The sequence below is a fragment of the Rhinolophus sinicus genome, chromosome 9 (assembly GCF_057876585.1).
Source record: "Rhinolophus sinicus isolate RSI-liver-muscle chromosome 9, RSI-T2T, whole genome shotgun sequence".
Taxonomy (NCBI): domain Eukaryota; kingdom Metazoa; phylum Chordata; class Mammalia; order Chiroptera; family Rhinolophidae; genus Rhinolophus; species Rhinolophus sinicus.
Genome location: NC_142509.1, coordinates 4099084 through 4114295, shown reverse-complemented (window position 1 = coordinate 4114295; position 15212 = coordinate 4099084). Strand labels below are relative to the sequence as shown.

General features: G+C 41.7%; 1 protein-coding gene and 1 long non-coding RNA gene across 2 annotated transcripts in view; one reads left to right on the top strand and one right to left on the bottom strand.

Annotated features, from left to right (window-relative positions):
• Positions 1–15212, top strand: part of CLMP (CXADR like cell adhesion molecule) — a 111680-nt gene that overhangs the window by 44978 nt on the left and 51490 nt on the right. The window lies entirely within an intron of this gene.
• On the bottom strand, positions 751–14499 carry LOC148757273 (uncharacterized). Its single transcript, XR_016022349.1, has 3 exons — positions 13915–14499; positions 12068–12160; positions 751–3806 (listed from the first exon to the last, which is right to left on the bottom strand). It is a non-coding gene; the product is annotated as an uncharacterized LOC148757273 (long non-coding RNA).

Sequence of the window (15212 nt, the reverse complement as noted above, 5' to 3'; positions counted from 1 at the left end):
AGCAGCATGTTCAAATCCACACAACTATTAAGTAGTGGGGCTTGATGTCAAGCTCAGGCAGACCCCAGCATCTTTGCTTTTAACCCCACATGATACCGCCCTTCAACAAATAAAAGCTAACAGCTGAATTGTTTGCTCCTCCCAGAGACATCTGGATGTTAATTGGGAAAAAAACATCTTTAAGCCTGTATGATGCCTATCTCACAGGATAATAAACATCACTCTTAGAACTGAAAGGAAAGAATGCCGGTGAGGTATGCCTGAAAGCCTCTCAGATGAGTGGCACTGTGCAGTAAGACCCTAATCTGCCTTAATGAGTGGGGGAAACTAATGCCACTGGGACCTATCCATGCTTGGCCCAGAACCCAGTTTGCTGGTAGCGTGAATCTTCTGCTCCAGGGAGGATTTTGGTCTGAGCTGAGAGCTGGAGGGGACATGCGAAGTGACAGGGGTAATACAGTAGGTGCCATTTCCTGGTGTGCTCTTCGAGCTCACGTTGGCTAGGAAGTGCCTCCTTCTGTTCTGCGTTACATGGTGAGGCGCACAACTCTCTCAGCCCACTGACAGCCTAGCAGAGCAGAGCCCACTCACAGTGAAAGGGTGTCGTCTCATTTCAGTTTCCCATGGCCCAGACCTAGTAGAGCCCTACCTTGCGGGGCCGGTCTCAATCGGATAATAGATCAGAGCACAAAGTGAACCCTTTACGTTACCCTAGAGCAATGCTGTCCAATAGACAATATAGAAATAGAATGCAAAGCCATATGTACTCTAAAATTTTCTAGTAGTCATGTCAAAAAACCCAGAGAGAAACAGGTATTAAATTAATTTTAATATATTTTATTTAACTCTAAATATACAGAATATTATTCAATATTTATAGTCAAATATTATTTCAATATAAAAAGTTAACAACATATTTTACCTTTTTATTGGACCAAGTCTTCAAAATCTGGTGTGTATTTTATACTTAAGGTGCATCTCAATTGCCACATTTCAAGTGCACAAGTACCACATATGGCTTAGTGGCTAGCGTAGCTCTAGAGCCTGGTAAGTCTGAGGGGCTAGGACAGCACGGATGGTCAGGACCTTTCACACAGTCAGGCAGTGGAATGGGACAGACCCCACACAGTCAGAGATGTGGGGGAGAAAGGGATCCACCAGCTGGTACCCTGAGGCCACGTGGAATCAGCCTATGAGTGTGCAAGGGAAAGACTTCCCTACACATAAGAAAACTCAGTCTATTGCTTTATGTTTTATTTTTATATTTTCTGTTGTACTGCTCACCTAATGCCCATTTTAACCTTGTTTTGCCAAGAACCTCATCATCCACAAATAGTTATTGAGAGTACAGTGTACTTGACACTGTGCTAGATATTGGATGTAATAATGCCTTACGTATGTAAATGCACTGCAGATCACAAATCCCTTCACACACAAACCAAAGGGATATGTGTATTCATTATCTGTTGCTATGTAACAAATTGCCACAAACCTAGCAGCTTAAAACAACAGATATTTATTACCTCATAAAGTCTGTGGTCCGGAGTCTAGAGACAGCTTAGCTGGAACCGCTGCTTATAGTCTTCGAAGGCCTTGGCCAGCGCTGGTTTTTCATCTGGACACTCAACTGGGAAGGGATGTGCCTCCCCATTCATGTGGCTATTGGTAGCATTCAGTTTCTTGAGGTTGTAGAAATGAGAGTTTCTGTTTTTCACTGCTATTGATCAGAGACCACCCCCAGTTCCCTCTCATGAGGCCTTCCCCACAGGCAGTTCACAACATGGCAGCGTGCTTCCTCAAGGCCAGCTGGAGGGAGTTTTACATAATTTAACATAATCATGGAAGTGACAGCCCATCATGTTGGTCATATTCTACTGGTTAGAAGCAAATCACAGGTCCCACCTACACTCAAGGGCTGGTGGTAACACAAAAACATGAATCATGGGGGCCACCTCAAGGCCTGTCCACCTCAGTGGTATTACACTCTTCAACACAGGTGGGCAGTGAGGGTGAGGGAGAATGGCTGGTGATAGTCACCCACCTTATAGGGGACTAAGGTTTATGTGTTTTGATTCCATGGCCAGTGTTTCTTCCATCATAAAGGGACAGTGAGACATAGATCCCACCCAAGACAGCTTGCTAAAATATTTGGGATGGGAAGCTAGAAATAAGACCACCAAGAACTCTGCTGTGCCCCCACACAGACAAGAGGCTTGGCCCTGGGAATAGGTTGTCAGGAACTTCCACTGTGTTCTTGATGTGTCTCAGCCAGACACCAGAGATGAGATGTGGGACTTTGGCCTAGAGAGAAGAAACTGTGGGCTCATGTCCAGGAGTAAACTTCCTATTTTAAGAAATCCTATCCAGCCAAAAATCTCATCCACAATTTTTTCTAGGTGACTTTAGACCAGGAATCTCTAACCCCCAATTTCCTCCTTCCTCCATCAGAAGTTTGACTATAAGACACTGAGGTCCAAAGCCACTTAGTCTGCCAGATGCCACAGAAATTTGCCTAAAGAGTCACTCTCTAATATGAGGCTCACATTTCAATAACTTTTAAGATCATTCTAGGATCGCTAAGGGCAGTGCCTGGACAATTGGATCTCTCATTGCCTCCCCTATCCCACCCCTGACACCCAGAATCAAGGTCAAATCTGAAGACCTTTGATTAGATCAACTTAATTGTCTTTCTGGCTCGAGCGGGGACAGTAACCCACCAGCTGGGCCACAGTGGAGAGGAGGAAATTTGCATGAATAGATAGGATTGAAGTCTTCGTGTACACTTATGCAAAATCAAAGGAGTTATAAAACACTCCCTATTTTCAAAATGTATTCACTATGCTTTTAGGAATGAAATATGCACATTGCAAATGACAAATATAAGACAATATAAGCCACCCCATAATAATTATTAAAATTAATCAGTAATTAAATTTGTATGATTAAGTTATAAGGTACAATACAGGGTAAATAAATGCTTTAGCGTTGCACAGATGGAAGAGCCCATTGTGAACCAGAATCTGGTAACTTGAGCTAGGCTTAGAAAGAGACCTAGGTATAGAGCAGTGGTTCTCAAATGGGGACAATTTTGTTCACTAGGAAACATTTGGCAATACCTAAAGATAGTTTTAATTGTCACAACCCGAGGGGGTGGGGAGGCTGGGGTTATGGAGTGGGTGCAACAAGCATAAAGGCCAGGGATGCTGTTATACATCCCATAATGCACATGACAGTCCCCCACACCAACCCAGAATTATCTGGTCCAAAAGGTCAACAGTGCTGAATGCGGAAAAACTCTGGTCTAGAGTGAGCTGAGAAGAAGCCTTTTAACAAAGGTTGTTGTGTGAGGGTGTAGGGAGGGGGAAGGATGTAGAAGGGAAGCAAATGGAGAGACAATAGAGACACCAGGCCACCACCCCACATTCTGATCTAGAGGGTTCATTCCACCAATTAATGACAACCAATCTTCTGACATATAAATTGCCAGCAACAACAAATTTAAGAATTCCAAAGTTAGAATCTTAAAACACTACCACTGAAAGGATGCTAAGAGATCTAGTCCAATCCCCTTGTGTTACAGATGTGGAAGCTGAGCCCTAAAGAAAGGTGATTGATTGCCCAAACCACACAGGTTTTGAATAGCAGAACTGCTCTGGAGCCCAGGCCCCTAACTCACAAGCTAGTCCTCTTTCTCCTGTTTTATTTCTGTTGTCTAATAATCCAGTAACTTTTTGAACATTTTGTATCCCAGGTGGTTCCTACTGAGTTAAAAACTGTTCTGTAGCTCCGAGGTTTGCACAGTTTTTCTGTAAAGGAAAAAGAGGAAATATTTTAGGTTTTGTAGGCCATGCAATTTCTGTCCCAAATACTCTGCTGTTGTGGTGTGAAAGCAGCCCTAGACAATACAGAAATGAATGAGTGTAGCCGTGTTCCAATAAAATTTATTTATGGACATTAAATTTAAATTTCATGTGATTTTCATGTGTCACAGAACATTGTTCTTTTATTTCTTTAATCCCTCTATCCTGCCTCTTTCATCTTTTATAGTTATAAATCCCATTTGGGAGTAAGGGTAGAGCCCTACATTCTAGCATGGAAAAACTTTCAAAACCTACTGAAAATAAATTGCAAACAATACATACAATAAAATTCTGGTTTTGTTCAATGTAAAGCAAGTTTTCTATTTCTATATGTACGCATAGATGTACATATAACAAAATAGAGGAAAATCTAGAAGAATATTCATAAACAATAACAGCAATTACTTGGGGGAGGTGAGGAAAATGGGTTAAGGGAGACCTTGCAGTGTTGACATTTTTTGAGAATATACTGTTTCCCTGAAAATAAGACCGGGTCTTATATTAATTTTTGTTCCAAAAGACGCATTAGGGCTTATGTTCAGGGGATGTCCTGAAAAACCATGCTAGGGCTTATTTTCCTGTTAGGTCTTATTTATGTGTTAGTCTTGTAACTTCATAAAGTTTTAAATTCAAAAAGGGTTAATTTGTATCCTATACTCTTTTGATCCATACCCCTCACCACCCCTCTCCCAACCTTTACTCCCGCCCCCTCACCTCCGCCCCCCAAATCCACCTCTTCTTGGGGTCTTCTCTGAGGGAACTGAGGAATCTTCCATAGGCAGAGAAATCCAGGAGCGGGCTCAGCCGGCACACGCCCCAGGCCTTGAGGGTTTCTAGTCATTTTATTTGGAGAGGGGAAGGGAGAGGCTGCCCTTTCTTTTAAAACAAAACAAAACCAAAAACAACCGCTCTTTCTGCCAGAGTACTGGTGGTCTGGGGTCCTTAGAAGATCTGACTTTGGAAATAAGAGGGAGACAGAAACGTGACGCTGAGGCCTGTTCCCTGGTGTCTGGGTCGCGGCCGCGAAACCTCCGGCACATGTGGTTTCAATCACTGACCCTGGCGCCTTCCGCCCTGCGCAGCAGCCCAGCAGCTGGAGCGCCCAACTGAATTCTTTGTTTGTGAGGAGCTGACCCAGCGGGGGTGGCCGCCCTCGGGAGCCGGGAGACGGTTCCCCTTTGGATCCAATTCCGGAAGTCGCAGGACAGCCCCAGGCGAGAGGCTGCAGGCTGCAGGCAGTTTGCTGCGGGGACGGGGTGATTGGGGCCGCTCAGCATCTCTGGGGAGAGCAACCCTGAGACCTCCTGGCCAGCCCTGGCCAAAGCAAATAGCGCGCACATGTCCCCAGCGCAGCCTCTGGTGACACTGTTTATTCTTAGGAGAAGGCCCTCTTCCCTCTGGGACCCCACCGGCTCCACCAGCCTTTTCTCCTCCTTCACTCCCTCCCCGCCTTCCTCCTCCTGAAAGGGTTTCCTCTGAATTTGATATCCCTTTCTGAACTTTAAAAAAAAGGGTCTGCAAGTAAAATTCAACATTCCAATGCAGAAGGTTGTTTTGGTTTTCCAGAAAAGATGGGTTACATGAAAACGTCTGTGGTGGCCAAGGAACGGGGCATGCTTTGGAGGTTTACTTTCCCAGTTTGGAATGAGGACAAACATTTCAGTCTGTGTTGGCAGTGTTAAACATTTGAAACTAAAGGCTGTTAGCCAGCCCATAAGACTCCATTTATGGCACGTTATTTGTTAAAGTTATACTTTGGGCCCACATTTCAGAAGGTGTTCCTTTAAAATAATAATCCAGGTTCCAGCCATGAAATGTTACACTGAAAATAAAAACCTCAGGGCAATCATCTTACTTCAAACACCCCAATACCCAGCTGGCACTCCTGAAAAATATCTATGATAGGCACATTTTTTTCACTGTTCTTCATTCTTGGGATGTTAACTGTCAGTCCTTAGCCTTGGCTACACATACATATAGTTTCTAGATTCTATACAATTGCCATTTTCACAGAAATACTTTACTTTTGAGAATATCAGCACAAACCCTGCAAAGATGTTGGGTAACTTTCTCGGGTATTTTGTTGTTCTCAAGGTGAATAAGGAAAAAGTAAATTTTCATAGGATGAAAAACAGTTAACTTGTTTATTGTTACTCCTGCATTTATTGCAACTGGCCTCCACGTAACCAAGCCCTCCCCTGGCAGTTCATGTCACACTGCTAACAGAGGTCTCTTGCTAGAGTGTAAATTTGAACATGAAACACCCCTGCTTAAAAAGTCCCTTGGTTCCCCACTGTCTATGTGTCGCGTCCAGCGCAACACGGCCAGTGAGGGTGCGAGAAGGGGCGGCTTTGGCTTAAGTTTTAAGAAAGAAACAAACAGACTTAATGAAGTTTAAATCTCAGAAGGCCAGGGGGTCTCCACTCATGAAAGACTGGAGCCCAGATTTGAGCTGACTGGAGGTTTTTATTGATAAGTATACAAGGGAGTAGTAGTGTTTTTCTGGCACAATCTGTGGGACTCATTTATCACGTTATAGAAACAACCCAAACCAATTATGTTGACCTTCAAACAGCCGAAGCAGAAAGTCCTTGAGGTGAAGTATGCAGCTCCTTTAAAGGACATATATCACGTGTCGAAATTGCTTCACAGAGCCGAGCAGAGAGAGCTTACTTAATCTTATCACTCTCAAGACTTTTCTCCCAATTAGGTGAGAGGGGAAAGTCAGAGCCAGCAGCGGCTTTTCCCAGGCAGCGGGAAGGGGAGACAGGCCCCTTCCCAAATATTTCTAAGGCAGCTCATGGGAGTCTACGCGGGGTTCCGCCTGGCCTGAGTTGTCCCCCGTGGGGAATCTTACTCGTCATTGGCTGCAAACCCTCTTTTGGAGACTAAATAGAGAGAAATATACAGTCCCAGAGATGCACAGTCTCACAGACTCTTCTTTCCTTAAGGAAAGACACGGGGGCGGGGGGTGGGGGGGGGGACAATCACCTAGGCTGTTGTGTGACAGCATCTATGCATCGAGGATAAACTCTAATCTCCTTAGTATGTCATGCACACTTCTCCTATCTAGCCCTATCTGACTTTCCCAGCTCATTTCCAGTCATTAGGTCCTGTCAATTTTATACTAAAGTCACTAGAAATTTCTCATCTTTCCCTGAATATATCTCCAGGTCATCCCCAACAACTCTGGAATTCCTTAGTGGACAATACTAATCTAAGAGTACAGAGAAATAGGAAACGTTGGGGTAACTGTTATTTAGAAAATGGCCTTCTCCACATTGACCCTCCAACAACTTTTCCTATTCCACATATAAGCAGAAATACATAGTATTTGTCTTTGACATTTCCCCAAAGTAATCATTCATTTACTGAGTCCCTTACTAAGGGATGCTGCCCTCTCACCAGCCCAGCTGTGTGTCCTGGCTGGTACTGCATCAGCTCTGGAGGAAGATCTAAATCTCATCTGTCTTCGTTGTGCTCTATAAAGGTGCTATTTGTGCTGTCAGAGGCCCTGCCTCAGCACCTGGCGTCAGTTCTGCTCCTTTCTTAGGTTTCTAACATGTATGTCCCTTCCCCCTAGGATTTTTACTTTCTTTCCACCTTTGTACTCCTTATAATAACAGTTGAAGTGTATTTCAGACTATGTGCTCTAAAACAAAAGTTGCTGTGTTTAATCCTTACAGTAGCCCTGTGAAATGGGGGTGCATTTTACAGCTAATAAAATTAGGTTTAGAAAAGTTAAGGATTTTACTTAAGGCCATATAGTAAATTGCAGAATCAGAACTGCAGTCTGACCCAAGCCTACTCAGGTGACCACTCTCCACACTGGTTTTAAACCTACTGTTCTAAGAGTTTGGAGGAGGTAAGATTTGGGCTTATTTTGTTGGTATTTTCTATGTGTTTGTTTTGTTTTGCCCCTAATCTTAAATACATAAAATTAAACTAAGAGGAGATAAGAATTCCCACCAAGACTCAAAATATTATTTTCCATATTTATATTCTAACCTCTGTGGTTACCAGGAAATGTTTTTAATGGAACAGATGGAGCAAGTGAAATTTCTATACCGTTTATATTTGAGGGAGGAGAACAAAGAACTAAAACTAAATGGTCATACTATTCTCAGGGAAGAAAAAAGATCATTTATATCCTATTTTGGAATGATGTACAGTCAGCCCTCTGTATTTGGGGGTTCTGCATCTGCAGATTCAAACACCTCCGGATAGAAAATATTGGGGAAAATTGTTACATTGTTGATGCGTTGGGTCTGTCCTGAACATATACAGACTTTTTTTCTAGTCCTTATTCCTTAAACAATACAATACAACAACTATTTACATAGTATTTACATTGTATAAGGTATTGGAAGCAATCTAGAGATGATTGAAAGTATATGGATATGTGTAGGTTGTATGCAAATAAATACTATACCATTTTACGCAAGGGACTTGAGTGTCCTCAGATGTTACTATTCGAGGGGGTTCCTGGAATTGATCCCCCTCGGATACTGAGAGATGACTGTACAGTATATTATCTTTAAAATCCATCTGGGGAAGTAAAACAAAGATTATGTAGGTCTTAGCACATTTTTCTGCTGTGCGTAAATATATGCGCATGTGTCCCATGATGGTGTTAGGAAGCGACTTTCAGCCAAGGTTTAGATTTATGAACTATTTTCTGAACCTGAATTATTTTTTTTTCCCCAACCATTTTCAAAATTCTGCTCTACACTTTCCTACATGGTACAGGACACAGGAATGATGCTGGTCACAATGGGAAGAGACCACCTGCCATGGAAAGTAGGCTTCTTTCCGTCTGGGTGAGAGGGGATTTCAACTTGTGTAAGAGGAAGGCTGCTGAGAGTGTTCTCCCTCTTTACCGGTGTAGACATCACCCTGCTGGTACCATTTTTCTTCTTAATTCACATTTCTCCAATTGTTCTTCCTTTTTAACTTTGCCAAGCCTTTCCAGGGTAGAGCAAAGCTCCTGAGCCTTGATGCCCTGACACCACTTCCCAGTACAGCTCAGGTTGTTCTAAGAGGCCCTGGGGGCTGTGAGTAGGAAGGTGGGAGCTGACCTTTGTCCTGGCCTCCTTGGACATGTGCATCCCTTGGCGTCCCCTGGTCAGGCCCCGAGTTTCATCTGAGGGATGAAAACCATGGAGTGATCCCCACCCCCGCCCCTAACTTTCTTTACCTCCTTTTCCCTTTAAGATGTTTCCTTTCTCACCATCTACATTCCTATAAAGGGAGGATTCCACTCAATCCTGTTTTAACATGTTCTTTTCTCAGTGTGGGCAGCATTCTCTGTGTGGCTTAGTGGTTTTGAATGCTAAACAGAGCAGGAGATGAAATTCAATCCTTAGCTCTCTAAATTGTATTTATTTCTCTAGCATTTCAGGCCTGGAGCTTCCAAGGGAAAGATGTGGGTTTGGTAGAAAGGAAGAGTAAGAGGATTAGATGTGAAAGTAACACACAGTTTCTGGAAAAAAAACAGTGCCCCCGGAGTCATAAGACATGGGTTCTAGTCCCAACTTTGCCACTAACTTGCACCCATGTGACCTAACACTCAGTTGCCTGATTTACAAGGTAACGTGGCTATAAATGAGAAGCAGTACTGAACAACAGTTAAGACCACAAACTCCAAACAACAAACTTATTGTTCAAATACTGGCTGTGCCATTTACTGGTTGTACTCGTATTTCCCTGAGCAGTTTATCTGATTTCTTCAAATCTCAGTTTCATCATCTATAAGATGGGAACAAAAATTGTACCTATTTTATAGAGTGGTTGTAAGGATTAAATAAGATAATGTTCATAAAGTTCTTAGCAAGTGCTCAATAAAATTAGCTATTAGCATAGAAATTCCCCAAGGTTCTTCTTACCTCTATACATTTTATGACTCAATTTGAAAAAGGTCATTAATGATTAAAATTCAATTATTTTTCACTAAATTGCAGTTATTTTTCTTTTTTATAGCTGTTTCCTTTTTTCCTGGTTTGCTGACTTTTTTTTTTTAATCGTAAATGGATGTTAAATTTGTTAAATTCTTCATCTCCTGAAATGATATTGCTTTTCTTCTTTGCTATAACTATAGACAATTAAAATGGTAGATTTTTTAATGTTAAACCAACTTTACATTCTGAGGATAAAACCCACTAGGTTTGATGTATTATTTTTTGTATTTATTGCTTGATTTGATTTTGTTAAGGGATGATTGCACGTACGTTCTTGAGGGATATTGGTCTGTGATTCTCTCTCTCTCTCTCTCCAACACCCCCCCCCCTTGTGTGTATGTGTGTGTGTGTAGATATCATTATCTGGTTTTCAGGAGCCGAGTAATACTGGTAAAATATGTTAGGAAGTATTCCCTCCTTCTCTATTTTCTGCTATCATTTCTCCTCTCTAGGAAGACTTAGTTCTGATTTTTAAACTTGTCTGATTTTTAAATGTGGAAGAGACTGTCCCTCTCGATCCCCCTTCCCTGCTCACACAGTCTCATTTACTAATATGGAGAAGTCGTTATCCAAGAGGTGGAACAGTCAAAAATACAGTTCAAAGAAGATTTGAACAAGCAAAGAAAAAGTTTAAAAAGGAAGAGGAATTCCACTATAGTCTAAACAATATAACTATACGAGATATTAGGAAATCAAAGTATACTTGATGAAACTATTTGTTCATAGCTTGCTGTACTATTCCTTAATAACATTTATCAGATTTATAGATTTATTTATTTAATTATATTTAATTTATCCCAGTCAATATAATTCAATACTTATAATTATATTTCTTTTATTAACTGTGAGTCTTCTTCATAGTATTGTAAGCTTCATGAGGGAAGAGACTAGTTCTGTTTTTCTTTCTATTATCTTCATAAACCTGGTTCAATAGTAGAAAGCTGGTAAATATTTAATTAATGACTGCATTGATGATGAATAAATTAATTAATGCTTTCAGATGAGTTTCCCAGAGAATTTGCATGTCTCTCTGAACATTTAATTAGTTCAGCTTCCATTCATTGAAGGCCTACTTGGTGACAACTACTGTATAATTGAAAAATAGATACAAAAGCATTCCTGCATGGGGAACTTAATGTCTAATGAGAGAAAAGATGAGGAAATATATAGGCACAACAAAATGTGAAAACTATAGAAGTGTCCGTTCCTACTATGGGAAGACAGATAAAAGAAATTCATGCTGTTTAGGCAAAGCAACATATTTGGGCTGGTTCCTTGAAAGAGAGAGAAGGATTTTCCAGGCAGGGAAGATAAGGCAGTAAAGAGCATGAGCAACTCTCTGTGGGTTGTGAATCAGACTGTGTCTTTACCATATACAAACCCTCACCCCAGCACAGAGCTTAGTGGGTGCTCCATATGCTCAGTAATTGGTATGTTTAGGAAATACTCACTCCTGCTGTAGAAGGAGGGTGTGGGAAGCAAGGTGAGTGTGTACTGGGGAAAGTGGCCTAATACCACGTCCTGAAGAACCTTGAACGCTCACGAAGGACTTTGCACCGGACCCTGCAGGCCGTGATGAGACCACTAGAGGTTGTTACGCAGGACAGTGCTCTGCAAACTTTTCCACCAAAGTGCCCCTAAGGGCAGAGGAGCTTGCATGTTTGTCTCTGGGGACTTGGGAACATAGCCCAGAACAACCTGCCACAAGGGCATTTCTTTAAAGTCTTGTTTTAGCTTAAAAATGCATATGAATTTTGTATTCTACTCCATATATTATTTTAATACAGGGCATTGTTTTCAATTACTTATCATTTAATAAAATGATACTCAAAGAAAATACTGATTACCTGATTGTTCTATAGCTCTCCGTGGCCTTGTCACAGTGCCCATGACCCTCAGAGAGATGAGCATATCTTTTTGAGGAATACGAAATAAGGAGAATACCCATTTTGTTCACTGCTGTATCCCCAGTACCTCAAACAGCATCAGACACTTAGCAGGTGCTTGATAACTATTTATTAAATGAATGATTGATGGACATGGACTGACATGATAGGACCAGATATTCTAAAACGTGATATGGGCAGACTGCTGTTAGATTGTATAAGAGGTACCACGCAGAGGAGTGGGAATTTTGCACTTCAGGTCTCTGCTGCCAGATATATGCTAAACGAAATATATCCTTTTTTTGCTAAATGAAATATATCCTTTTTTGCTAAATGAAATGTATCCGTTTTTCAATTCACTTACCTTTGACAACTCAAGACACCAAAAGCTTGCAGATGTAAGAGGGGTTGTACGGCGGGGGAGCAAAAGTAAGACTCTGCCCACCTCTGAATTAATCTGAAAGAATGGTAAACCAGTCAGCAGGGGAACTTGCAGATAAAAACAGAGACTATTATTAAATTAAAACAATAACAACAAAAAATTTAGAGCTGTTCTTTAAGCTGTTTCTCTAAAAGCTCCCCTCTCCTAAATGTCGCCTCAGATGACTTATTCCTTCTCTGTTCCTCTTCTCCTTCCCTTGTAATCCAACCTTGAATCATCAATTCACTCCAACTCAAACATCTAGCACTCATTCCTGCCTCTGTCTTGGCAAAGCTCCCCTCCACCTATATCACCCGTCCCACCTACTGAAATGCTATGATTATTCAGATTGGAAGTCTTATTTCCTTCACTGATTTTCATCATCCACTGGTTGCCATCTCCTCTGAGCTCCTGTGGTTTCACAGGTTGTGCAGGTTTTGTGCTGTCTTTTAGTGATAGTGATTCTTTCATGTAACTTAGAACTATATTGGATGCTCCATGAGGGCATGAATCAGGACTCCTGTGTTAATCCTACTTTCATGTCTCCCACGGAATCGCTGTGTAACACTGAGACATCATATATGGTCAAGTTGTTAGTTCACTGGCGGATACAGGAGCTAGCAGTCCAAGAAATCTGCCTGCAGGTCCCATGCAGCTCCTCACAGGGCTTGCCACCAATTTCTCATGAACAAGAATCCTTAGATGTCTGCTAGAGTTCTGTAGAGTTCATGCCCCCAGAAAGGGGACACCCCTGGAGGCCGATGTGATATGCTCAGAAAAGAGGATTCTGGGACTGAAAACCACAGTAGCCTTTAAAGACCACAGAGACACTGAAAGATTTAAACAAATATTTTTCCTAGGAAGGCCTCAGTCTCTGATTTGGGTTTCCAAGTTGCAAACACAGCAAAAGAGAGGAGGGGAGAAGAAAGAGCTATGCTGGGCAGGACAGGGCTTTATTTACGTTGGGCATGGTGGCTTCATCACTGGGATTTCTTTACTTCTTTAATGAAAACTTTGATTCATTTTCCCCGAATCTGAGCCCAAAAAATTTAAATACAACATGCCTGGTGAATAGGGAGGGAGGGAGGGAGGGAAGGAGAGAAAAAAGGAAGGTATTAAACAATTTGCACACACTTTTTTCTCTATGGGTTTCATAGGTCAAAATTAGCAAAATGACTGACAATTTCCTCCTTGCAAGTGAGACTTGGTCTCACATTTTTCTGGTGCCCTTCTCTCAGGCAAGGTCCTGTGGAGAAGAGAAAATCTGGGAACAGAAGCTTCCTTTCTGCTTTTCTATCCTGCCGAGCAAAGGGTGTCCCAGCAGAAATGTTTTCCTGCAGGAGTGTGCCCACCCTGTCTCCAACATGAGCATCCTGATGACAAGGACAAGCAGTTCTGGTCTGGAGGACTGTCCTATCAGGCACAGGGTTAGCAACAGGAGCACAGTCTATGGATACGACAGTGCAAAGGTGACTATCTGTAGAACAGAGGAAGTGGGAGGATACAAAGCCATGGGTTAAGTTTTCAGTTGTTTTCAAAAATGGAGCAGAGAAAATGCCTAGTGTTTAAGACAATGTCTGCCCCTCCCCATACGTCCAACCATTTACTGGAATTTTAGGTGATGCGGTGTATTTCTGTTTCCTTTCCAAATCCCATTAAGATGAAAGTAAAGGAATAAACAAATGTAAATCCACAAGGACAAGAGAATGGAGAGGAGATAAAAGGTGAAAGAGAAATGCTGACACATGTTTAGATGAAGAGAAGCAGGTGGAGGAGAGACAATGACTTACCAAAGCACAGTGGCTTAAACTCCAGTGCTAATGGCGGGCAGGCCAGTTCAGGAAAAGGCTCAAACACTGGAAGCTACACAGGCACAACAAAAAGTTGAGTTCAGGCACGGGGAATCAGGAGGAAGTCTGTTTAAAAAGAGCAGTTAGATATCTATAGGTTTCTCCTTTCTGCACTCTCCACAGAGAAGCCCCAACTCTTCCCCAATCTCACAAGAGGAGGGGTTGGGAGAACCAGACTCAGAGACTCTGGCACCACAAAGAGCAGAGGGCCAAACTGTAAACGCAGGGATTCCCAAAGTCAGGGTCTGCAGGCCTCTTCTTTGAGGCTATTTGATTTGCTTCCTGAATAGGATGCCTCTGACCCCTTACCCATCCAGCTCAGAGATCATTAGCAATCTACCCACCTCCCACTGACAGAAAGGTGATTTAAAAATTCTTCTCTAGAGAAATAGAACAGCTTCAGATACACTGACATTTGAGAATCCCACGGTGAAAAAGCCTACAGAGAAATCCCCTGTACAGAAAACCCTGTTCTCTCACAGAACTTCCAAGCAGCTTTTTAGTATCTCTCTATCCAACATGAGATGTTTCAGAAAAGTAAGGGAATGACAAATAGAAACAGAGACTATGCAAGGCAGCTTATGACTAATATCCTCAGAGATACAAGGGACAAAATTGCAGAATGTTATGCAAAAGAAAGAGACAATGATAACAGCAATATTTATTGAACATTTACTATGTACCAGGCATGTATTAAAACTAACTTCATCTGTGTGATGTATTTTAATCCTCGTTTAATGCCCATGAGTTGGGTACCATTATTTTTTCCATGTCACAGATGAGAGAACTGAGGCACAGAGAGGATAAGGAACTTGCCAAAGGTTGTACAACTAGAAAGGAGTGCATACTACATGTATTTGAATCCCTGATTTTAATGACAAACATGTTGTGCCTCCCAAGAGATCTTTTGGAAAAAACTTTTGAAATAAATCAATCAAACAACATGATAAAAAGATAAGAAAATTAGGGGATCAATCCAGGAGGTCCAATATTTGACACATATGTGTGCAAAGCGAAAGACGAGAGTATGGAAGGAATTATTTTTAAATAGCCTAATAACATTCCTGACATTTAAATGAAATGAATTTTCAGATTAAATGACCTAACAATAAATGAATGGGGGAAAATAAAGACCTACACCAATAACTCATCATAGTAACATTTTACAATTCTAGGGATGAAGATAAAATACCCTAAAAACATCCAGAGAGAAACAAGAGGTAAATTACAAAAGACTG